Source organism: Solanum dulcamara, chromosome 12 (genome assembly GCF_947179165.1).
Source record: "Solanum dulcamara chromosome 12, daSolDulc1.2, whole genome shotgun sequence".
NCBI lineage: Eukaryota > Viridiplantae > Streptophyta > Magnoliopsida > Solanales > Solanaceae > Solanum > Solanum dulcamara.
In genome coordinates, this window is record NC_077248.1 from 5,856,861 (window position 1) to 5,869,478 (window position 12,618).

Here is a 12,618-nt window from a genome sequence, read left to right on the forward strand (position 1 = left end):
ATGACAAAATAAATGGGTCAATTGATGATTAATTAACATTAGAAAATTATAATATAAGATCATATTTTTATTACAAAAATAATAAGAGCATCAAAATAGAAAATACTAATCTTGATCTGGGATTAGAATACGGGGCATTGTAAGTGCAGGGAAAAAAGAGTAACAAAAACTGCTAATAAAATGGCAATCCAACAGTAGTAGAATTCGTGATCTATCACTTTATTAATCAAAAGACCATATAAAAGTTCAAAATACTACTGTAAAAATCTTAATTTTCGGCTCTTATTCGCATGAAAAATAAAGAAAATAAAGAAGAAAAATATTCCTTTGGAAGATGAAACAAAACTGATAAGTTAAGCACTAACAACAAAATATTATAAACAACAAAAAATTATAATAATAAAGTTTTGAGATAATACTTTAACATACCTTCGCTCTTATCCCAAAAAATAAAAATAAAAAATCGGAGCTGAAACAAAACATATTCAGTTTTCTCCATATTCAATTAAAGAGTAATTTATTCACGGAAAGACCACATATAAGGTGTAAAAGTCAATAATCTTCATTATGTTTTTGGATTCACAGTTTTTGTTGGCAATTATAGAAAGGGGAATAATCAGAATTAATTGTGTATTAGAACAAAGATATCAAGCAAGAAGATGAAGAATTTCAATGAAATCAAACAAGAATATGAACTTCAAAAGTAAAATTATTAGAGAGAGAACCATGACAACCCCAAGAACTGTGTGGAGGAGGAGGAGTTTAGGGTTAAGGAAAGATGGTAGATATTGATACAAATTGAAGAATGGGAGAAGTCGCATTTAGCATTGGTTGAGAGTAAGCGCAGAAATTATATAGGGTTTTGCCGAAGAGCTGTTTTTAATTTAATGGATCGTTTGTGGTTTCATCAAATTATTCTCTTTTCAGAAACCCCATCAATTTCATTTCCTAAAAATCTTGAAAAAAACTCTGCCTATTCAAGACTCTCTTACATGTTCTCCAAAAAAACAATGTCAATAATTCCCATCAGTTAATTCAGAAAGCACTCTTCTACAGGTAACAAATTAATCTCATAGTGGTCTATTTACAAACTTGCACTTCATAGTCAATCAATTTATTTTTCCGCTTTCTATGGCACATTTCAATTATTTGCTTATATAATTTGTGTAAAGTCTAACTAATGAAAAGTGCCTATGAATTAGTAAGAAATAGAGGCCGCTAAGAATGTACTTGCTTCTTCTTCTTTTTTTGTGAGATTTGAGTTGGTGTTTGGTATTGTTCTCTCTATTTTCAAAATTATTATATCACACTTGATATAAAGAGTTATCTATAGTATTTATCTCAATTTTACGAAATAGCTTTAAAAAATGTCGATCCTGCCGGTGTACATAACTTAAATTGTCGTTTTAATTAAGGTTGTATTGTCTTGTCATTCAAGGATGTTTGTGAAAAAGAAGTATCCATTGAGAAGGAAAGACCAGCAAGAAACATGTCTCATTCATCATTACCTGCCAGTGATAAAAGATATTCAAGAAACAGAGTATTGGAGAAAACTATGAATTACAAGAGCCTAGGAGAACTCAAGCTCGAAGAATTACGAGGTTTCATGGATTTAGGCTTCATATTCCGAAAAGAGCATATAAGCAAGAGAATGATAAGTGTAATTCCTTGTTTACAAAGATTTGAAATAGTAATATCTAAAGACAAAGAAAGAATTTGTGAAGATTCAGAAGACATTGTAGCAGAAGAAGACGACGACGATAAAAGGCTTATTAAAAGGCCTGATTCACCAGTGTTGAATAAAAGGATACCAAGAATTTCTGCAGCTTCTGATATGAAGAAACATTTGAGATATTGGGATAAAACATTTGCCACTGTGGTTCTGCAAGAATCTTGATTTTGTGTACAGAGGTTTCAGATGTTGATTTTCTCAGATGATCACTCAACTAATAGTTATTATATCATAAAATTACTTTCTTTATTGAAGAAAATTGAAAAAGTAGCTTTCTGCGATTATAACTACTCTCCGCGAATAATCTCATTACCTTTCCGAGCGTTTACTATTTCTTGAAGCTCAATCTCTCCTCCGGATGAACCATATAGCCAAGAGAAACCTTGAACCAGAATAGAAGAGCTTGCCCCACCCATGAGTAAATATTTCATAATAGCCTCATTAGATAAATCAACTCGAGGGTTTCAAGATAGGTACAATGTGTAATGCCCCTAATTATTTAAGCTAATTTTCACATTAAAGTGAATATTTCTTGATGATATGATCAACTACTACTTACTCAAATTTTGTTACGTGAGAAAAAAAAAACTTGATTTCATTAAATCATGACAGCATTATGACGGATTTTCTTAGGGTAATTTAGTAAATATCCATGAAATTTTATATATATAAGCATATCCTTCTAATAATGTTAATCAAGGTGGGATTGATTGTTTTAAAAAAAATGACAGTTGGGCAGCCACTAAACTTTTCAGCAACATTGAGTGATGGATATCACTTCTATATTATATCATAATGAAGACTCCCCTAAGAGGTTCACTTATTTTAGACTAAAGGATGTTTATAGGTCATTGAAAATGAGTTATTTCACAAAAATCGTTAGAACAACCTACTCCTTTTGGCTGGAACTCAAGATACACTCTACATCTTGATAAGTGTTCAAATCCGTTTTGGGACTATGTAGCTAGTAGTAATTCTTGAATATCTCGTTGTAGACCTTTTATTTTAGCAAATAAATATGTTTTGGAAAGCTAACACACGTACCTAAAACTCTTATGTTTATAGTGGAGCCTATATCTGCTATTATTAAGTCGAAAAAAGAGGATGAAACATTAGAAAGTTCTGTCCAGATTCTTGATTTAAAAAAATCCCTCATGTATAACGGTTAGTGTTTTGATGATATCGTTTTGTAAAAAATGAGCTTTGTGGTGATTTCTTTTGGATTGAAAACTTAAGACATAGATCTAAAAGTTTTATAAGGACATAAGGTTCAGTTTTGCCGTTTTCATTTTCAAATTTTAGATACAACCTGAGGTACTTGGCTAGCCAAAGTTACTGTTTTGGTAATATAATCCGATTGAAAATATTTTAGGCTTACTTTTAATGATAAATCTTGTTTTATGTCAATATTATGGAAATTAAAGAGGACATTTAATGGTATTTTCAAGGTTGTTTATATCGTGTACAAGTTGGGAAACTTAAGACATTGGTTGGTCTACGGTTTGAACTCTTGAAGTCGTGTTGGATTGTTGTATGCTAAAAGGCTGAGATTTGTGTATAAAATCTTGTTATAGTATATTTGAAATCCTATCTTGGTATGTTTGTTATTTCTTGAAATTTATATTGTCATGTTGGTATCTTTGAAAATTTGCAAGACACTTGTTTAACTCGCCTACTTGTACGGATTGCTCAATCACTTGGCATTCTTGTGGACTTTGTCCTTCTTGTTGCTGTGACTTTGTCATTATTGGCATGACTCTTGTTTCGAACCCTTTGCCATCTTGATTATGGATTTTTAATTCGTCTTAAGTATGGAAGTGGTCCATTTAAGTACGAATTAGGAAGCCGTTTTAATATGGTTCATGATTCTCTTGATTATTGGGTCTTGATACAAGGCTCTGGTCCTTCTTGATACTTGATCATGTTTGGTGTGACGGCATGACGTACATATTGGGCGAAACTTGGTGCTAAATCTTGTAAATGTGCTTTTATGAATTATTGACACTTAAACTTTTACATATAGAACTTGATACTCGTGATGTATTTGTTGGCTTATTTTATTTATTATATGTACACTTGTGCTACTCATGACTTGAGAAAATAAATTGGAGAACCCAAAGGCTTCAAACGTGTAGTTTTGCACCACTAAGCTTTATGCTTATCGATAGTTGTTTCTATCGTAGAAAATGTCCGAGAAGATGCTTGAAGTTGGCCATTGGAGATAAAGTTTTTGGGAGCTTTAAGGGAGATCACATTTGCATATAGGCATCTATATTTTGTAGTAGTTTTGGGACATGCATATGATCTATGGGGTGCTTGTGTAAATGTATTTATTTATTTATTTATTTTTGACGTTTGATCCATTCATGACACCATGGGTTGTAACTTAAAGTTGGTTGCTTATTTTGTTATTTTGGGGCATGTAAATTCCAAGTCTTATGATGTACTAAATTTACCTTAGGAGTTAAAATACTTGGATGAAGCATGAACTAGTTAACCTTGGGTACTTATAAGTTGGTAATAGTTTATAGCATGAATTATAGTGATAAGGAATAATACATGGATGTATCGTAAGTTAGTTTCTTAAATTATTTTGAAAAGTCGTCTCGTCCTAAATTGAAACTTTTATTTGATTTAATTGAGATCAAAGAATTTTAAACTGGCCAAAAACTTACATCTTTAACTATTTTTAAATGGGCCAAATTTCACTACTAAATTATATAAATATGTTTTACGAACAGTTTTTTTTAAAAATGTCACAAATTTTATATACATTTTTTAAGTAGTAGCATCCTCCCTGGAGGGTCACTACACAATGTTTAATTGTGATGTAGTCAGTGTAGCTAAATAAATAAGCATTGTGCATTTTGAATATCAAATAACCAATTGCGAAAACAAAGTAAAATTTTCATAGATAGCTTAGTCTTAAAACTCAATAGGCCGAAATAGCTACCTTTTAGGTAATTGCATTCCGTAACTGTAGTTGTAGCAGTTGTTTGTATAATTTCACATATTCGTTTGTATAATTCGCTGCTAATATACAAATTTGTTTATATAATTTGCTGGCAATATACAAATATGGTAAGTGGTAACTATATACAAATTCTGTATTTATACATTTTAGGAATTTTTCAGAACTTATACAAATAAAATGTATCAATATTATAATTATATACATGCTAAGCATATACAAAATCTAGATTTGGTCAATAAAGAAATTTTGAATTTATACAATTGGGAGCGTAATTATACAAATTCTGGATGTGCCTCTAGCAACTATAACTATGTATATTAATTACTGAAAAATGTTAGTGACAAGTAAGAATTAACTTAAACTATAGGTATGCATATTAATTAACTAGTATATGTTTGCTAGTCCGTGTCATTTTCACAAAAAAAAAAACATATTAGTGAAGAATGTATAGTAAACATAGCACCAAGTAACCGCTTTTAGATACACTATTTACACTATAGTCAGGTTTATAATGTGTTTAAAGTTTATGAATATGGGGCATCTTGTTGGCACAGTCTGCTTCTTCTTCTTCAGACTTTCGGGTTCAAAGTTTGAATTGACAGAACCTATCTTTAAATTCGAGATCTTAAGTTTAATCTGAGATAATTTTCTTAAAGTATCGCTAAATTATGTATATATAGCTACTATGTTTGCTTAGTTATGTAGTTATTCCATATTAATCTAAATGTAAAATGACTAAGAATGTCAAATAGGTAAATTGGGCTGAAAGTGGAGATGTCAAATTAGACTGAAATTAGATATATAAAAAGTAAATGTTAAGACCATCTCAACGCAAAGATAATTTTGATGTCACTATCTAAATTATGTTTTAAGTTTATAAGTATATGTTTATTCGCTTCAAAGCAATATCGGACTTGTGAATGAAGTTAGTCTTCCATAAAATCTAACTTTATTAATCGAATCACTAGAACACATGTAGCTTATTAATTAGGGAAAATTTCGCAAATAGTCACTATAATAAATTTAATTAGACTTTTTAGTTATAGTTTATCTATTTACGGGTTGTAACTATAGTTTAAGTTGTCTCGTTTGTATAATTCACGGGTACGTTTGTATAATTGAGCTATTTTTGTATAAACTCGAAATAACGAATTTATATAAGTACAAACATTTTAACTTTAAACAGTTATACAAATTATATTATACAAAATTACATTATACAAAAGTTATACAAATTATATTATACAAATTTCAAATTATACAAACGTGTGAATTATACAAACTCAAATCATAATTAACGCTAAATGTTAGTGGCAAGTTATAAATAAGTTAAACTATAACTATGTTAACTAATTAACTAGTATATATTTGCTTATTCACGTAATTTTCCTTATTAATTATAATAGATAACTTTGGAGTTGATACGCAAATCGTAGGCTCGTAATCTTTCGTTTTAACTAAGGCCACAATTTTGTGTCTTAGATAAAAACAATTAATAAAGTGGTGAGGTCGCGTTTACACGTCTTGACCCAAACATTTTTAATAAATAACAATCTTTGATTCAACGAATGAGTAGACTCAATCTTTAGGAGCGATACACAAGGATAGATCGTGTCTACGCGTCTTAATAGTATATGTCGAAATTGAGGTCGCAACTTTGTGTCTTACTTAAGACTAATAAAATTCAACAATTCAAGTGAATCATAGGCAAATGATTTATCCAATATTGATTTAAGGTCGAGTATAAATTGATAAAAGTGATTGTGTTAAAACTACGGGATTCAAGGGTGTCTCATACCTTCTAATGGATCAACATAATTTCTTGTCCGGTTTTTGTTTTCGCAAACCAATAAAAGAGTCATTTTCTTTTATTAGGAAATAAAAAAGGTGAATTAAAACGTCATAACTTAATTTCAAGTGGTGACTCTGTAAATAAAATAATCACTATTCAATTGTTCTAAATTAGATATTCCATTGGAAAAAATGATCGTTCTTAAGCACAACTAAGTGCAGAGGGATTAAGTTTTTGGTTAACCTGAGGTAATTGAGATCTGAGTGTTTTATCCTCTTTTTCTCCTCTCAATTGTTACCTTTTTTCTTTCTAATCAATACTTTTTCTGTAGCATTTTCACCATTCTATTTAATTTGCTTGATAAAAGATACGTCTGATCCATTATTCATCACTGATTACTGAATTCATATAGGAGCTGACTCACTCTGTTAGAATTAAAAGTTAAGATTATTGAGTGATTATATATTTGTAAAGTGCAATTCAGATACTTAGTTTATTGTTCAAAGACTTGGTTAAGGTTTTTTGCTAACTTCATTATAGTTTTATGAGTAACAACCATCCAAACAGTGTGTTATAGTTATGTTAACATTTTCTTCATTAAAATTACCAAACTTCTAAAAATGTAGATAATTTTAAAGTTGAAAATAAATTAGGTATAAACGAAGTTGATAGATGATGTAGTTATGCCTAATTTATTTGGATGGTTGTTACTTATTATTTCATAATGTATCGTACTTAATCGGTCATTACATAAAATGAGTCTTTTCATCGTTATCTAACGATAGATTTAAACAATACGATACAATAAAATTTAAATAACAATCGAAACAAACATTGTATTTAGACTAACAATAAAGTTACAACCATCCAAACAAGATGTAAATTACAAGAATGAAATTGAAAAAATATAAAAATAACTAAAATATTAAAATAATTATATAAAGAATGAAAAAGAAGTATTAAAATAACTAAAGAATGAAAAATGTAAAAATAACTAAAGAATAAAAAATGTAAAAACAACTAAAATGTCTTTTTTTAAGGTAAGGCACAAGCCGTCTGTCACGACCCAAAATGGGTCGTGAGTGACACCCACACTTAACCTCCTAGGTGGGAGAACCAACGATACAAGCCCCAACTTAATTAACGATTCAACTTATAAACCACAATAATAATGCGGAAGCTTAACCTTATTAAAGTAAGACATAACAAAAGCCACTAAAATCTATTACGTAACATTTTCCAAAATCTGAAAGTCATCACATAAGGATATCTAAATTTTAAAACTAAGTCTGAAAATGTCAAACACCAGAATAAATAAATAACAAAATGTGTCTGAAAACTAAGGACACCATGCTATGACCAAGAGAATCCATCACGACCTAGAAGGATAGCTCACCCTGAAATCTTATTAACTGGAGACTGACTAGAGCTGAGGTCGAGTCGAAATCGGTGGAACACTCATTGCACTCAACAAAATAAAACAAAAAAAATACAAGTAGGGGTCAGTACAGGACAACACGTATTGAGTAGGTATCATCGGCCGACTCAAAATAGAAATCAATATGCATAAAGTAATAGCGGGAAATCAACCATAGCACTTAACAGATGGCAACCAATGAACAATTACATAACCACTCAATAATATCAAGATCACACATGAAGACTCGGGCCTCCATATCACTCTCTTTTGGAAAATGAATTATTGGAGATTGGGTAACATTAAGTCATTTTAATTTATTTTCTTTAATATTACCGTGCCGGAACGTGACTCCCGACCCAATATACCGTGCCGAAACGTGACACCCGATTCAAATATACAGTGTCGGAACGTGACACCCGATCCTAATATACGGTGTCGGAACATGACGCCCAATCCAAATATAATTAATTTATCATTCTTTATTATTATATTCCATTTCATTAACAATATTTCATCAAGCCTTCTTTATTTAAGGCACCATGTTTTGATAGGGCAAGTTCAAGATTATGGATTTCACGGCCTCGGGATTTCAGACCAATCACAACAACATATCAATCATCCAAACTACAACAATTAAATGCGTAGTAAACTTCACACATTACTCAATGAATATCAATCACTATTAAGAGTCTATCTATGATATAGAATAAACCATAACCTACCTCCACCGAAAAATCAAAGTCAAGCAAGCTAATTCACTGGTGATTTCCCTTTTTTCGATGGCTCAGAACGTTTCCAATCTATCAAGTATACAATATTCGTAAGCAAACGAATCCGTAGACGCCCATATTATATATGTTTAATCTAGACTCAACTCTTTAATCAATTCTCCAAAACTCAAGTTTAGGATTACGCCTCAATTCCTCCAATATCATAAATGTGATGGTATTCATATAATCTAATACGCCTAATATTTAATTACATATCTCAATATGTCAAAACTTGAATTATAATATGATAACCAAATAAAATAAAGTAAAATAAATAAATAAACCTACTGTTAAATATGTATGCATCACACCTCACCCATCCTTAACACTACCTATTGCAACTGTTTATACCTTATCCCTAACGACAACATTGCTAATCATTACACACTCTGTTTATCACACTCTCATAATATTACCATATTATTCCCACTCTGTACTAACAATTCCCTCACACCACAAATTACTATTTGCACTTTCTAGTGATAACCAATCACTACACATGCACATATACATACTCACAACAATAATAACGTTTCATTTAACCAACAATTCTATTCTTGTATATAATATTAAACACATAAAATAATGGAATCAATTTGGACAGTTGCATCAATTCCCTGCAACCAACAATTTGCAGACATTCGCCACTAAGGTTTGCCTCCCCAATCCCACACGCACATACTATCACCTTCCAAACCAATTCTCTATATCTAATCTATATTATAATATATTGCATCTATACAATAAACAAAATACTCAACTCAACATTAAACTTTGGCCATTACCTCGGCGGCTGCTCTCATCTGCTGTGTAGGTATTTTCTGTCTCTCTTTTCTCTTTTTTTTCTTATTAATTAGGTATTTAAAAGTTATAACCCTACTAACTTATTTTAATAAATACGAAATAAGTGGTACAAGGTATTAAATATATTAATACTTTAGCCCATTAATTAAATAAGTTATCTAAATTCGCCCCTCAATTAAAATAATCATAGTTATCGAAAAGTCTAAAATATTCATTATAAATTTATGGGATGAGACTTTTATGAAATAAAAGGTCCTAATATTCAAAACGACCTAATGTGTTGTCACACCATTATGTGCCTTACCTAACACAAGTGGTTACGTGTTTTATAAGGCACATGACATCATGTGCCAAAGGAAAGGAATATCGGTTCATACATTATTGTCCTTTTGATTTCATTTTCAAATTATTTGCCCTTTTGAAATTTTTGATCAATTTTATTATCTTTTCGACTCCAAACTCCATGTGATCAACAAAAATACCAAGTAAACTAGGTGGACATTACGTGATTAATTGACCCAAGGAGTAAGTATGAGGTCTTTCTTTCACTTTTTATTCTTGAATTTGTTTATTCATTAAATGTTATAGTTAATTAAAATTAGGTTTATTATTTATGTATAAATAATATATGTTTTCACCCTAATAAAAAGAAAATATATTTGATTCCATGAGGTATAACAGAACAAAATTAACTTTACATTCATCTTATTATTATTATTAAAATTAGAGTTTATACCTCAAAAAATAACTCAGCTTTGAAAATTTATTTTAAATAATTATTAAACTTTATTTTATATCAATTAAATCGCTAAACTTAAATTTTTGTATCAATAAATCACTCAACTAAATTAATCATTAAAAAAATCTTGACATAACAAAATAAATTGTTTTTTATACCATGTTTATGAATAAAATAATAAATAAATGACTCAAAATTACTACTTCGTTATATAATAGTATAAAATTCAAGATAAAAGATGAAAATTTTTCGCATACAACCATTCAAAAATACCTTAATTATGCTCCATAGCTATGGTTTGTTAATTACGATTCGTAGCTACATGTTAAAGGGAGGAGAGAAGCGAGCAAGATTGGGAGAGGGAGGAGAGAGGCGAGCGAGAGAGGGAAGAGAGTGGAGAGAGTGGAGAGAGGTGAATTGTATATGTATATCTGTAAAATAATTATATATATATATATATATATATATTTGTATATTTATATATCTGGCAAGCGAAATTGGAAGAGGGAGGAGAGAGGTGAGCGAGAGAGGGCACATAGTGAAAAGAGGCTAATTGTATTTGTATATCTGTCATATAATTATATATGTATATATGTATAATTTTTAACTGGTATACATATGCATTTGTATATCTGGAAAGCGAGATTGGGAGAGGGAGGAGAGAGCAAGCGAGAGAAGGAAGAGAGGAAGGAGAGAGGAAGTGAGAGTGGCTAATTGTATTTGTATATCTGTCATATAATTGTATATGTGTATGTATAATTTGTATTTGATAATTTGTATTTGTATATGTATAAAAGAGGAGAGATGCGAGAGAGAGAAAGAGAGGAGAGAGGCGATGTAATTACAGCTAAAATTAAGTTGTGAGCCGTAATTAATTCAAATTATAGCTATGTTAGCTAATTAACTAGTATATATTTGCTTATCTGCATAATTTTTCCATAAAAGATAAATTTATGTATGACGTCGTTCATTTTATAAATTATCAATAAAATATTATCTCAAAGTAATTTTATTGATATAAAACAAAGTTTAATGACTTTTTTAGATATATTTCCAAAGTTGAGTGACCTTTTGAGATATTAACTCCTAAAATTATCGAAATTTAACATAATACCTAAATATTCTTCGATCGTTGCCCAAATTTATGTCTGAGTGCTTCAATCTCTTATGGGCTATAATGAATGTAATATGGGCATTTTCTCATTTTATGAACCTTATAACTATTTCTTAATTATAACATAATAACCAAATGTGTTTAATCAATCTTTATCTTTTATTCTAAGGTAAAAAGAAAAACTTTCATCACCATTATATAATTTAAACTTAATTCCAGTTAGAGTTTATATATATAAAAAGTTTTCCAGCACCACATGCTTTATCGATGATTTAGTTGATTTACTCCATTAGCAGTCATAATGCTGCTAACTTGAGGATTAAACCATCTAAAAAAGTAATAGTGGGGTAAGTGCATGCTTGGTACTAAAAGCCATATCAACCATAGCTTATATATTATTAAGGAAAACTATCCGATAATACAAATATTCCTACTATATTTACTAATTAATTTTTCCTATAGTTTAAAATAATTACATATTGTTTCACTAATTAATAATTTCATACCAAATTTCAAGTCAGATACACCTAAATATATACATATTTGCTATCAGATACACTCTGAAATATAGATATATTGGGAGAGAGGCGAGCGAGAGTGTGAGAGAGGCAAACAAGAGAGGAGAGAAGCGAACGAGATAGGAGGAAGGTGAGCAAGAGAGTTAGTGTATCTTATATACATGCAAATCACACTAGATACACGTATTTGGGATACTTGATGCATTTCAGATAGATTTTGAAATATATATACATAGGGAGAGAAGCGGGCAAGAGAGGAGAGAGGAGAAAGGAGAGAGGCGAATAAGAGAGTATTTCAGATACATGCGAATCCACTTAGATACAATGTATCTGGAATAAATTATACCTAATTTTGATCTCATGTATCTGAAATAGATGTATTTAGATTGTGACCGAAATATGACACGAATGATAATTTTAAAAACTAACGGAAAGACACATAATTAGGCCTTCAACTAGCAAAATTTGTGTTGTTTGGCCTTTATTATGATGCTTCTCATAATTAGTTAAGAAATATTATAAATTCTCTAATTAATTTTACTCAAAAGAATTATGACATTTTTATTAGACTTAAAAGACCACATTATCTGCCATTACTTTTTTGGTCAAATATAACTGATGCCAATATTCAAAAACTTAGTTTGGTGGAATCAATTGTCTTTATGATCATTTATTACTATTCTAATTAAATCTTGTTTTAAAATGTTGGTGGAAGATTTTAATATGATATTTTCCTATAGAAATTTTCCTGAAAT

The 12,618-nt window shown here is 30.0% G+C and overlaps 1 pseudogene; it reads left to right on the forward strand.

Moving 5' to 3' along the window:
- Positions 1-687: 687 nt before the first annotated feature.
- Positions 688-1,897, forward strand: LOC129876014 (uncharacterized; annotated as a pseudogene).
- The last annotated feature ends 10,721 nt before the right edge of the window (positions 1,898-12,618 follow it).